This window comes from Sinocyclocheilus anshuiensis, unplaced genomic scaffold (genome assembly GCF_001515605.1).
Source record: "Sinocyclocheilus anshuiensis isolate Anshui unplaced genomic scaffold, SAMN03320099.WGS_v1.1 scaffold205, whole genome shotgun sequence".
Lineage (NCBI taxonomy): Eukaryota > Metazoa > Chordata > Actinopteri > Cypriniformes > Cyprinidae > Sinocyclocheilus > Sinocyclocheilus anshuiensis.
The window spans coordinates 335,540-349,807 of NW_015536497.1; the positions used below are offsets into that span (position 1 = coordinate 335,540).

At 40.5% G+C, this 14,268-nt stretch overlaps 1 pseudogene; it reads right to left on the bottom strand.

Annotated features, from left to right (window-relative positions):
* The window catches only part of LOC107688503 (short transient receptor potential channel 7-like), a 16,469-nt pseudogene extending 9,903 nt beyond the window's left edge, over positions 1-6,566 (bottom strand).
* Positions 6,567-14,268: the final 7,702 nt, after the last annotated feature.

A 14,268-nucleotide genomic window follows, 5' to 3' on the forward strand; every position in this document is an offset into this window, starting at 1 on the left:
CCGGCATGTTTTTACATACCACATGACTTTTATTTTGCAGTCAAACGTTTTTTTCTAAGAGGTGAAAAGCCTTTTATTAATGAAAGTTTATTCAAATCTATTTAATAAGGGTTATTTAATCCTTTTAATTCAACTTTTCGTCTTCATTATGACATTTACAATGACATTTCTGACTTTATGCCCCTCAAAAAATATCAAGTTGAATTTTAGTACTGAAATTAAAATCAGCATCATCACAGAGGAATATTCAAGTTATTATGTGTATTGCATTGCATTTTAATATAGTTTTGAATAAATTCATTTTAAGACAAAACACTTAGTGTGAATGTTAGCTTTTTCCAGGTATTACAGACCTCCTTGAATCAACCAAACGCTGCATGACTTTACAGTAGGGCTGTGCAATTAATTGCATGCGATTGTCAAGCTCATCTCGTCAGTAAAGCCGGTTCCGTGATTGGTAGTAAATCGCCATTTAATAAACAGAGCCGTAGTTCACTGACAAGCTAGGCAATATCGTGTTCATAATCGAATGGGATTCATCTGCGATTATGAACGCGATATTGCCTAGCTTGTCAGTGAACTACGGCTCTGTGTAGTAAATGCCGCTCCATCTGAAAGCAGGTGATGGCGATTTACTACCAATCACGGAACCGGCTTTACTGACGAGATGCTCATTACAATCGCATGCGATTAATTGTGCAGCTCTACTTTACAGTACAGTACAAGACCATAAATTACAGCAGTGGTCAATGAGATCAATGCAGATGGACTTCTAATTACACACATCCTTTACTAGAGCTTCAGCTCATTACAGAAACCACCTCTAACAACAGATGTTCCTAACATCATATTATAGCGTGATCTTCACCTCAGGACTTCATTCATTTGCTTTATTAAATAAATCAGAGCTGCTTTGTAGTGTCAATTTCCCTTGAACTTAAAGAGGCTTCAAAGACGCTGAATTAGTTTAATCGTAAACAAGTTATATTCAAACAAAAGCCAGGTAGACAGCAAAGGATGAAATCTAATTTTATTCCATTTTGCAAAAACCTATATAAAAAACTAATTCCTTGCTTTGCAACATGATAAATCAAACATTGCAATTCTGTAGTGTGCAAAATGGCATTTTGTTCCACCGCTAAATCTTTACTGATCAGTTTTTGCAGAGCACAGGGGACAAAGAATCGTAAGCTTGCAAATGTATCTGTCGATAGGCCTGAAATTAAACTAGATTGAAATAAACAGGCTAAATAATTTATGTTTCAATATGGTTTATGTGAAATGTGTCAATCTAATAACTGCAATATTCATTCATGAGAAGGCCAAGAAGATTTTACTGCTCTTTCACAAGATTCTTCTGCGACTTACACTTTGCTCTGATTACTCAATATTCGTGTCTATATTTATATCTAGAACTGCATAAACAATTTTTTTTATTTATTTTTTTTTTACATTTGCTATGATGTTGGGAGGGAATGCACTTCCTCACACATCGCGCTTCACAACATGCTGACATTTACATCAGAAGTGAACGCATTAACATGCATATGGCAGTTGGCCGGAAGCAGTGGTTTAGAGTTTAAAAAGGTTTAAAATATTAGTATTTTAACTTTAATATTTTTCTTACACACACATTTTGCTTCGGAAAACACTGATTCATCACCTGGGGCCCATTTGGGCCCAACTGGCTCCATCATACACTTGCATTATATGGACTCAAAGAGATGGGCTATTTTTCTAAAAATCTTTGTTTTCACCTGAAGAAAGAAAGTCATATTCGTCTGGGACGTCATGAGGGTGAGTAAACGATAGAATTTTCATTTTGTGGTGAACTATCCCTTTAAGTGCTCTTTAAATGAGCAAGTCTAACAACTTGCAGTGACATCTATTATTTGTTTCTCTGTTTGAAATTAAATTCATCAATCTTAGACTGTTACTGTTATCTGTCAGGGATAGTCCAGCCTCGTCAGGCCCAATCACCTCACACACCCGTTCACAATCACCGGAGTACTAATCAGCCGCATCTGTCACCACCTCATCAACACTAGCTCAAATGCTCAGTCACTGCCGTCACACTTCGTCTGGTCTTGAGTTCATTACGCTACTCCTTACCTGACTCACTACTCCTGAAACCTACCTGTCTCTGTGCCATCCTCTTCAGCCCGATCCTAGAAGGAACCCGTCATCACGTGAGCTAGATCCCTTCCATTCAATAGACTGTTGACCTAACCCGTTTGCTCTCCATCCCTCTCTCTCTCAGCACCTGTTAAATAAAGATCCCTGTTTACTTTACCTCTCCGTCCTTGGTCTCCTTCTGTACTGTGACAGAAGACCAGACCTAACCCCAAACTCTCCATGGAGCCACAACCACCGAACCCCCATCACTGGAGGATTTAATCCAAGCCTTCCGTACACCCGTTGTATCTGCCTCCCACAATCCCATGGCACGGCCCGCTATCTTCTCCGGTGAGGCGGCGGATTGTGTATCTACTTTCACTGCACACTTCAAAGAGGTGTTTAGTCATGCCCCGGCTGAGATCTCCGTGCATGACCAGCTCTTCCGTATCCGTCAAGGCAAGGCCTCCGTGAGCGAGTATGCCATCAAATTCCGCACTCTGGCGGTGACGAGTGGATGGAATGAGGTGGCCTTACTGACTGCGTTCCGGCAAGGGCTGAACGCAGACATTTGCCTTCAAATGGTGATATTTGACGACACCGTGGGATTAGAGAGTTTCATTCAAAAGGCGATCAAGATCTCCCAACATCTCCTGGCCTGTACCCCGATCCAGCCACCCGCCTCACCGAGCATATCCGCCTCACCGGCTCCAGCACCAGAACCCATGCAAGTGGATTCGTATCATCTCACCCATGCGGAGCGTTTGCGGAGGATAACCACCGGACTGTGTCTGTATTGTGGGGAGCAGGGACACTTGATTCGCTTGTGTCCTATCCGTCCCTCACGACCCTCGGTGAGTACTATCCAGCTCAGCCCTGAAATTGCTACCTTGACTAGAATTAATGTATCATTAATTTCATCTTACCAATCCCTTTCAGTGCAAGCCCTTGTAGACTATGGTTCTTCAGGGAACTTCATATCCCGCAACACACTCCAACGACTTCAACTACGACCGCTGAAATATGCCCATGTCCTTAATACTCTCTTTTTTGGTGCTGGAGAATTCCACAGAGGAGATCATCCTGGGACGCCCTTGGTTAACCCAACGCGCACCCATCATTAACTGGACCACCAACGAAGTTATACACTGGAGTGAGTACTGTCGGCAGCACTGTATGCCCCAAGTTCTCCCTCTGTCACCTGGTTTCCTCCCGGTCTGTGCTACCTCCATCGAGAGCCCCGAACCCACAGAACCTCACAGCATTCCCAGTGAATACCGGGCGTTTCAGGATGTGTTCAGTAAGCGGGCCGCGACGAAACTACCACCTCATCGGCCATGGGACTGTGCCATAGATTTGCTGCCTGGAGCTCAACTCCCTAAGGGTAGGGTGTACCCGTTGTCCATCCCGGAGCAAGGAGCGATGGAGGAGTACATTAAGGAGGCTCTCCAGCAAGGCTTCATCCGGCCCTCCACCTCACCGGCCGCATCCAGTTTCTTCTTTGTGGGCAAGAAGGACGGAGGCTTGCGGCCTTGTATTGATTACCGAACTCTCAACTCACAAACAGTGAAATATCCGTATCCCCTTCCACTGGTGCCGGCCGCCCTAGAGGAACTTTGTGGAGCACGTATCTTCAAGCTGGATCTGTGAAGCGCCTATAACCTTGTTCGTATCTGCCATGGTGACGAGTGGAAGACCGCCTTCATCACGCCCACCAGACACTATGAATACTGCGTTATGCCATATGGCCTATCCAACTCACCTTCCGTATTCCAAGGATTCATGAACGAGGTGTTCCGGGAGTTCCTCCATCATTCTGTGATCGTTTACATCGACGACATTCTGATTTACTCCCGGAACTTGGCCGAACATCGCCACCACGTGGAGCAGGTCCTACAACAGCTGAGAAAGTACCACCTCTATCTCAAGCTGGAGAAGTGCGAGTTCCACCTTACCACCATCAAGTTCCTCGGATATGTCATCAGTCCTCAGGATATCCAGACAAGAAGGTCCAAGCCATTCACAACTGGCCACAAACCAAGACCGTAAAGGAACTCCAACGCTTTCTAGGATTCTCAAATTTCTACCGTCGTTTCATCCACCACTTCAGTCAGCACACAGGACTCACGTCCATGCTCCGAAATAAGCCCAAGTCCCTGTCCTGGACGCCCACATCCATCCAAAGTTTCGAAGGACTGAAGGAAGCCTTCTGCACCGCTCCTACCCTCGCGCTTCCCGATCCTCAGAGACCGTTTGTCGTGGAAGTAGATGCGTCCACAGTAGGGGTGGGAGCGGTGCTCTCCCAGCATTCTGGAGAGCCTCCTATCCTCCATCCCTGTGCATACTTCTCCCGCAAGCTTTCCCCGGCGGAGCAAAATTATGATATCGGGAACCGCGAGCTACTCGCCATCAAACTTGCTCTGGAGGAGTGGAGACATTGGCTGGAGGGAGCTCTTCATCCCTTCCAGGTCATCACTGACCATCGGAACTTGGAATATCTTCGGGAGGCCAAACGCCTAAACCCACATCAGGCACGGTGGGCGCTGTTCTTCACCCATTTTCAGTTCTCAGTTACCTACCGGCCCGGACCCAAGAACACCAGAGCAGACGCTCTGTCGCGACCTTCCTCAGGCCACGGAACGATTGATAACCCCGGAGACCATTCTCCCTCCAGCCCTCCTTGTGGGTCCCATCCAATGGACGCTCGACGAAGAGCTCCGTCAAGCCACCCACTCCGAACCAGCTCCGCCGGGAGGTCCAGAACTCACTACACTCTTCTCCGGGCTCTGGACATCCAGGCAGCCAGCAAACCCTCTCGCTCCTCGAAACTCGCTACTGGTGGCCCGCTATGGCGCGAGAAGTCAGGTGCTTTGTCCAAGGATGCTCCGTCTGACACAAAACTCCCTTCGACCGCAAACCACCGGCCTCACCCCATTTCAGTGCGTACTCGGTTACCAACCTCCCCATTCCTGTGGACGGGAGAACCCTCAGACGTTCCAGCGGTGGATCACTGGTTCAGAGAGAGCGAGAGGGTCTGGGACTCAGCACATGTCCATCTCCAGCAGGCAGTTCGGAGACACCAAGCGCAGGCCGATGTTCACCGCCGCCCTACTCCACAATACCAGCCGGGAGATAGGGTGTGGTTATCCACGCGGGACATTCGTCTCCGACTGCCTTGCCGCAAGCTGAGTCCCCGCTATATCGGACCATTCACCATCCGGAGGCAGATCAACGAAGTCACATACAGGCTTGAACTTCCTCCTCACTACCGCATCGCACCTACCTTCCATGTCTCACTGCTCAAACCCTGTGTTCACCCTCTGTCTGCTTCTCCCCCAGGGTCTGACGAATCCGGCGTACCTCCTCCTCCCGAAATCGCCACCTCATCAACACTAGCTCAAATGCTCAGTCACTGCAGTCACACTTCGTCTGGTCTTGAGTTCACTACGCTACTCCTTACCTGACTCACTAACCCGGACTCCATCCTGAAACCTACCTGTCTCTGTGCCATCCTCTTCAGCCCGATCCTAGAAGGAACCCGTCATCACGTGAGCTAGATCCCTTCCATTCCATAGACTGTTGACCTAACCCGTTTGCTCTCCATCCCTCTCTCTCTCAGCACCTGTTAAATAAAGATCCCTGTTTACTTTACCTCTCCGTCCTTGGTCTCCTTCTGTACTGTGACATTATCGTAAATAACTTAATTGGTTAAAAACAACCTGAATCTGCAATGATTTTTCCTTAACTTATAATTTTCTTGAAAGACTTGGCATTGTTTTAAATAAAATCAAATGCAAATAACTATTAATAATAAACGTAATAACAGCATATTATTACATTTAGAATAACATTTCTATTTTTATATATATTTTCAAATGTAATTTATGATGGAAAAGTTGAAATTTCAGCAGCCATTACGCAGGTTTATGTGTCACATGATCTTTCAAAATGCATAAAAATAACTATTAACAATAAATATATTATTTCTTTTCAGTTATGGTTACATTTAGAGTTTTTCTTTCCTATACTGATATAAAGCTAATCTATGAACACAGGAAAAAAGAGGCCTTTAAATAAATAATAAATTAATACATTTACTGCAAAATCACACGAAACACACGCCAACTTAATCCAAACGCAGTTCAATTATATGAAAACATCATTTGTGTAGATTATATAATCTTGTGAACGCAGTAATTTTTAATCCAACTTTTCAATGTTACACATGATGACAACTGAATAAGTAATGTTCTATAGCCAACTTACGAATAATATGAGTTGCTCTCATGAGGATGCCAGTGATGGTGCACGTGATAGTCCATATCATCGTCGCTGTTGAATAACCTGTGCGCGTGATGGCCAAACTCATGTCTGGAGCCCTCGACTTCATGAAGATCTGCTAACTCTGTCTTGCTGGGGTCGTTTTCTATCAGAGTACCAGGCAGAGTCATACACCTGCTTAAAGGGATAGTTCACCCAAAAATGAAAATTCTGTCATTAATTACTCACCCTCATGTCGTTCCAAACCCGTAAGACCTCCGTTCATCTTCAGAACACAAATTAAGATATTTTTGATGGAATCTGATAGCTCACTGACCCTCCCATAGACAGCAAGGGTACTACGAAGATCAACGTCCAGAAACGTAGCAAGGAGAGTAGCATTGGAGAGTATCCACTGAACGCAAACAGCGTATGCTGTTTTGTGTCAGCTGCGCCACGCGGATATGTTTTCTACGTTGTTTGTGCTTTGATTTGAACGAAAACAACATTTCCGCATGACGCAGCTGACACAAAACAGCATACGCTGTTTGCGTTCAGTGGATACTCTCCAAAATGGCGCTAGGGTGACTCGGAGGAGACGAATTGTTGAATAAAGTCGTTTTTTTTTTCTGTTGAGCACAAAAAGTATTCTCGTAGCTTCGTAATATTACGGTTGAACCCCTGTTGTCACATGGATTATTTTACCAATCTCCTTGCTACGTTTCTGGACGTTGATCGTGGTAGTACCCTTGCTGTCTATGGGAGGGTCAATATATATAGAGCTAGCCTATACACACACACACACACACGCACACACACACACAAATTATAATTGTAAAACTAAATGTTGTACTTTATTTTTAATATTTATATTTGAATATTTCTTCCAATTTTCTTTTTATCTTTATATGTTGATTTAATTTATTTATAATACTACTTTCATTACATTGTAACATTATGCCAGTTATTGCATTACTACTACATTAAAGACATGGAAACCCCTCCATGCTAAATGCAGAGCAGCTGTTGGATGGACTGCAGTGGGTCACCTGTTGAGGTGCTTTGATGCTCATCAAAAGCTTCATGCGAGATCTTTCTCTGAGGTCTGGCCCATCTCATCTCATCTCATCTCATCTCATCTCATCTCATCTCATATGACTCGCAAACTTAATTGTGTGATGTCAGAGTTTTCAATTCAAAGGGACTGAGATGAAGCCAACTGATTATCAGATTTCTCAAAAAGCAAAGAAACGAAAGCAAAAATCTCCATGTACAATACAGAGAATCCAAATGCTTTATTACATCCCATCAAATCATGTGTTAACCGCAAATAATCTCAGTCCAGGCCTGATCGATATTGTGTAATGAATAGCTGAGTTTGTCTATGTCTTTCCACACAGGTACAATGTGCTGCTCAGACAGTATCTCTAAGATTATTCTGCCTTTGAGGAAATAGAGGTGTCAATCAGAGAAGAGATGTTGCAGTAGAATCTCATTCAGCAGATGTTGGGATAGGAGTGTGGGTGAGATGAAATGAAGAGAGGAAGAGGACATTACAAGAGAGAAAGCAGGATTTTTCTCACTGTTGGTTGAATGAATGACAAACAGTGAGAGAGAAAGACAGAGAGAGTGTTTTATAACAACCAGCACAGCTGTAATCTTGTCACTGATAGATTTATTGCTTTCAGCTCTTCCAATACACAACTGGATTTACACAGGGTTCAGCTGGGAAACTTTTCTGTCATTGTATTTTTTAATAGCTACATATTAAAATATGAAAAAAAATCTTTTGAAATAAAATAAAAAAACTTTGTACTGTGTCTGTTTAATCCAGCCCGGGGTTGTCACATGTGGTTGCCGCTCCTTCGTCGAATCCGCCGGGTGCGCCGTTCTCGACCCCACCGCCTCAGCTCACTCTAGCCCGGCCTCAATTCACGCTAGGCCGCCATGGTTTTCGTTGTGAAAGCGAAACTACTTTGTTCGGTCTTCCAAAAGAGGACACGACTACAAATCAGTGATTAAGTTGTATTTACAACACTGTTCCAGAACAGTTTAACCCAAATATCCAGATGTGTGCAGCACATTTTATGGAGGACTGTTTACTGATCCTGGGAGAGTAGACTACAATGCCGGCTGTTCTGACTCACAGTCTGTAAGTACGTTTTCATTTAAAGGATTTGCTACTGATGATTCAAACGCCAGTTTTTTGGGCAGTGTAGAGTAGCACTTGTTGTTTTGTCGTTTGATCACAAATGCAGACATGGTTTTATGTTTACGCGGTGAGATGCAACTCGTAAAAATACAGTATAAGTCATTATAATCAGTAATTATGTCCCCAAATAATGTTATTTTTAGCAGCATCATATGACCCCTTTAAATGGTCTACTCTTATTAAATATGTATATTTTGAGACAACACTGCCTTCCTCTGGTCATTCTAATTAGTAACTTCCAATAAGGGGAAAAAAAAGAGGCTAACCCAATTTAAATGCCACCAATGACAGGATTATCTGCACATGCAAATTATTTAACTACATTGCCTTAGGGAGGGTGAAGTGTGAAATATGACCCATTGTGTCCCACAGTTTTGGACCAAGATGAGCTCATTAATGTGGCATTTGCTTTTTGTGACTTTGATTACCTCTGGAATGGTGTCTGCAAATGATTCCTCAGCGCTGAATATGAAGGTATTTGACTTTTCAGTCAAGTTTCATATCCTGATTTTGTCACGCATGTAGCCTAATTAAAATTATCGTTTGATCACGGAAGGCCAGTTCTTGTAATATTACTGGCTTTTGGCGCAATGAGCTGGGCTCCACGCTCCGTGTGAAGGCAGAAGGGTCAGAGGTCAGAGGTGTGTATCAGACCACAGTGGAGAGCAAGCGTGGCACCGCCGGTTTACACCGCACTGCACGGATCATCGGGATAGTTGGTAACGGGACTCAACCTGCTGTTTCATTCTCTGTGCTGTGGGAGAAAGGTAAAAGCACTCAACCGGCAACATATTCCTAGACCTTCATAATGTGTCAAACAGAGTATCGTTACAACACATTAGTTTTCCTCAACAATACTTCCCTAGTTAGGGGCGAGTGGTGAATGTGACGCATTTTGTTTCATATGTAGCTCCATGTTATTGTGCAATATGCCTCATACTTTGATATACTATTCACATATTAATTTTATTAACAACTGAATAATTTTTCACTTAAGATTCAGCTGTTAATAAAAAAAAAAATTATAATGTAAAATGCTTGATATGAAAACATGTATAAAGATTAATGTTAGAGATTTTATTTTAGAAATGCCATCCCCCATTTTTTAAATAATCTTTAATGAAAATTTGTCAGCGCTGCTGCTGCTGCTGCTTCCTATTATTTTTGAATTAGTTGCAACATCACTGATATGAAAACATGCCAGCCAGTGGTAAATTAATGGTAATTTTGTGTTGCATTAGAAATAATTAATAGTGCCAAGTTTTGCGCTACAGCTTTGACACATTGGGTCTATTTTTTGAAAAAGATTCATTCAGATGGAAATTCCACCACCTTTGTAGAAAGACCCAGGCAATAATACCCTTTAGAAAAAAATACCATGATAACCATACTATCTGCCAAATTACCTTGCTTTTTATTACTTGTTATGATGTGTGGTTACTTTTTAATGCACATCAATGCGGAAAGCTTGTTGGCAGCATAATGATGTAGCTTCTGCATCTACCAGCAGGGTTTAAGCAAGCGACACAGTTTCTCTCTTCCTGCTAGTAACTGTGGTAATTTGTGACCCTGGACCACAAAACCAGTTATAAGGGTCAATTTTTCGAAATTGAGATTTATACATCTTCTGAAAGCTGAATAAATAAGCGTTCCATTGATGTATTATTTAGGATTGTCCTATCCTAACATGATTGTTAGGATAGAACAATATTTGGCTGAGATACAACTATTTGAAAATCTGGAATCTGAGGGTGCAAAAAAGTCTAAATACTGAGAAAATCGCCTTTAAAGTTGTCCAAATGAAGTTCTTAGCAATGCATATTACTAATCAAAAATTCAGTTTTAATATATTTACAGTAGGATATTTACAAAATATCTTCATTGAACATGATCTTTACTTAATATCCTAATGATTTTTGGCATAAAAGAAAAATCAATAATTTTGATCCATACAATGTATTTTTGGCTATTGCTACAAATATACCCCAGCGACTTAAGACTGCTTTTGTGGTCCAGGGTCACATTTGTTAGAAACTATGGTTACCTTGGAAAACTTTTGCAAGCGACCGCTGTATAATTCTGTGTTGGCTTTGGTTAGAACACGATGTGACAATATTTGTGCATATCTGCAGGGTCATGTTCTGCTTGGGTCGGTCAGTGTTTTATTTAACATGATGGTGCACAAATGCTGAAAATGTTCTGGATGTTGCGCAGTGTAGCCGACAACCTGACAGGTGACTGGGGAAGTACCAGGTAAGCTGTGCTTAAATGCAAGGATTTGTTCGAAATGCCTATTGAATGTCTTTGATTCCATGTCTCTCTCTTTTTGTATTCCAGGTTGGGAGAAGATCTTTTTTCAAGACTTGAATTTCAAATTAACTCTGTAATAGATTCAGTCTCATTTAAATTCCTTGAAGATGTTGATTTTTCAAGGTACTTGAACTTGCAGTATTTAAACCTACTGAGACATTTAAAAGCTTTGTATAAAACCCTCAAGCTTAATAAAAGACAGAAAAAAAAGAAACCACTAAATGGTTTGTGACAGTCTTTATTCAGCTGCTATTTCTTAAATTCCAGGCTGACACAGCTTGTTTGAGCTTTTAATACATCTATACTAAAGTATCGCTGGGTGAAAAATCAGTTTAAAAGTGATTTTAATGTTCAACTACTAAATTTTAACCTAACATGCAAAGATGACTACATAAGTAAACCATTCATATTTTAATTTCCTTAAAGGAATAGTTCACCTAAAAATCAAAATTTGCTGAAAATGCAATCCAAGATATAGATGAGTTTCCAAACTGCTCTAAACAAATACTTTGGTGGATTTTGATGTGAGAAGACAACAAGGGAACTTTTTCACTGGAGGACACATTATTATGGATTATGGTATTTTGACCAGAAGTGATGGTTTAACGTTGAAACGCCTTAATGATGAATTTGTTTCTTATGAACACACACCTTTTTACTTCACATGATATTGATTGGTGGACTGGGGTTATGTGGATTAGTTGTGGATTATTGTGATGCTTTTTATCAACTGTTTGGACTCTCATTCTGACGGCACCCATTCACTGCAGAGAATCCATTGGTGAGCAAGTGATGTAATGCTAAATTTCTCCAAATCTGTTCTCATGGAGAACCAAACTCATCTAAATCTTCAATGGCCAAAGAGTGAGTACAGTTTTAGCTAATTTTCATTTGTGGGTGAACTATACATTTTTTAAAGTCTAACTCTAGAGCTCTTGAGCATCCCAACCAGCTCCACATAGCAATGTTGACTCAACCAGTGGTGATCCTAGTGGTTTAGAAATGGAATTAAAAATGCAGCACCAAACGGAATTGAAAAATTGGTTTCTCAAGCACTCCTCCGGCTCCCTTCGGCCACCCAAACCTCCAAGTTATCTGCAAGTAGTTTTGTGCAGTTTAAATTATGCATGGTCTTGTCATGGCAGTTACAAATGCTGCTTGGAGATGGGAAAACTAGAGTAAAAAAAACATCCAGTTTACACAGTGGGAGAATATACAATGACTTCTACTACTGTTCGGTTTTTCCAAACTCTCTCTACAGGCCACCTTCTCTTAACTGATCTAACCAGAGCTGGACAACCCACCCAGCATCTTCAACTTCAGCATTTAAGAAGGTTATACAAGCAATTCAATTGAAAATTACATAATTTTTTTAATTTTGTCTTTTAATACAAAGTATTCCCAGCTGATTTGGTTTGACAGTCTTGCTCTTAATTTATGATTGCTAAGCTTAATATTCACAATTGTATTGCTTTATGCATGTTTGAATATTGTGATAATGAGTATAGAGTAACTTTAATGGCCTCATGAACTCATTTCTACACGCGTTTGGTTCTGTCTCTTTCACATGAATGGTTCTGCAGCCTATTAGTCAAGAGCTCTAAGGCCTTCGGCTTAATACAGCTATCGCCTTATTCCCACTGAGAATGGCGTGCTTCAGGTGATGCGCTCTGATGGATCTGGGCCGAAACTATTGCTATATATACCCACAAAATAGGCAGATTTTAAACTGCAGTTAGTATGTAAAAGTCTCTTAGTTTAATAAGTCCCAAAAAGGGGCCTAATGTAGCCAATTAATCATTGTATTCTTCAGGCAAGAGACTTCATGAGCATAATAAGGACAAAGGTTCTTTGGTGGCTGGTTATAGATGAGATATGCCAGATATTAAGGCACGCACATTAAATTTCAGTAGAGTCTTATGATTATCAGTAAGGTATAAATAAACTATTTGGTACGGCAAGAATGGTTCTTAATGTTTTGTTTAAATAATTACATGAGCTAAGTCACAAATCTTGTTGCACATTTGAGCTAAAATGAACCACTGGGTAAGAACATCTATAATAAATCTTTATGTAAATGTTATGTACACACACAAGTTGAAATTAAGAAAGTTCTTCGTGTTTTTGTGTGCTGTAAAGCCCAATGAGTTAACTCAAACAATTTGAGGAAACCGAATGTCCTTAAACCATTTAAGTTTAAAAAACAATATTTATGAGTGTAAACTTATTCCATTTGAGCGCACAAAAAGAGAATATTTCTTTATATTAAATTATCTCCCCCTATATTAATCTTGTGCTCAAACACACAAACTTGCTAGGTTTGACAGCGTGTTACTGCTATAATGTTATGATTTATTAGTCTTAAAACTAGAGATGCACCAGTTAATATAAAAATCTGAGCTGGTAGTTATTTTAATGAATTGTCATGGCCAATAATACAATTCAAAAATATTTTGTGTAAAAATCACTCCAAGTGTGAAATTTCAACATTTTAATTGTATTAAATGGATATCCATTTTGGCATTTTGCTAAAGATTAAAGATGTAATTGACAGAACATACTTAAAAATGTAACTAATCAATAGGAGAAACAATCATGCACAAAATAAATATTAAAAAAATATATAAATTATTATAAATTATTTACTATAAAATAATATTGGATATTTTATTAAATATTATTAAAATATTATAAATACTTAATTTACTATTAAATAAAATATACAGTCATTTTTAACCAATACCAAAATACTGTGCATCCATAGCTGGAGCTTTTGTTTTGTTTTGTTTGAAAAGTTTGCAGTGACCTTCAGACATCCTTTCACATCACTGTAGAACCTGTCAGAATCATATTTTCTTCTCTGCTGACACTAGTAGAAGCTTTGACTTTTACATGACAGCTCTGAGTGGAGAGGTTTTGCTGAATGTTTTTGGAGATTATCTTTAAATCATTGTAACTACAGTGATTTTCCACCACAGGAGTCATTTGACACTGTGACTCTGAATATCAGCGGAAGCACTTATTTTATTTATAAGTACTGTGATTAAGGACAGATGAATGCTTAAATAACAAGAACATTTCATTTTCCATCTTAAAAGGTGCCCAGTATTTTAAAATCGGTGAACTGAAAATGCCAAGAAATATGAGATGACAAATTACATTTCTGTATTATATTTCAATTCATTCCATTTTGAATACAAAAAACGAAGAATGACTACCATCTGATCCTGATTGATTAGAAACTGTGAGACATGTGGGAGTAAAATGCATTCAGTATAGAAAATATGAGGACATACGCCTTATCCATCACAGAAGCTTTCAGCTCTCTAACCAAATTTGTAGCGGAGTTTGACTTGTCTTGATTTTCCGTG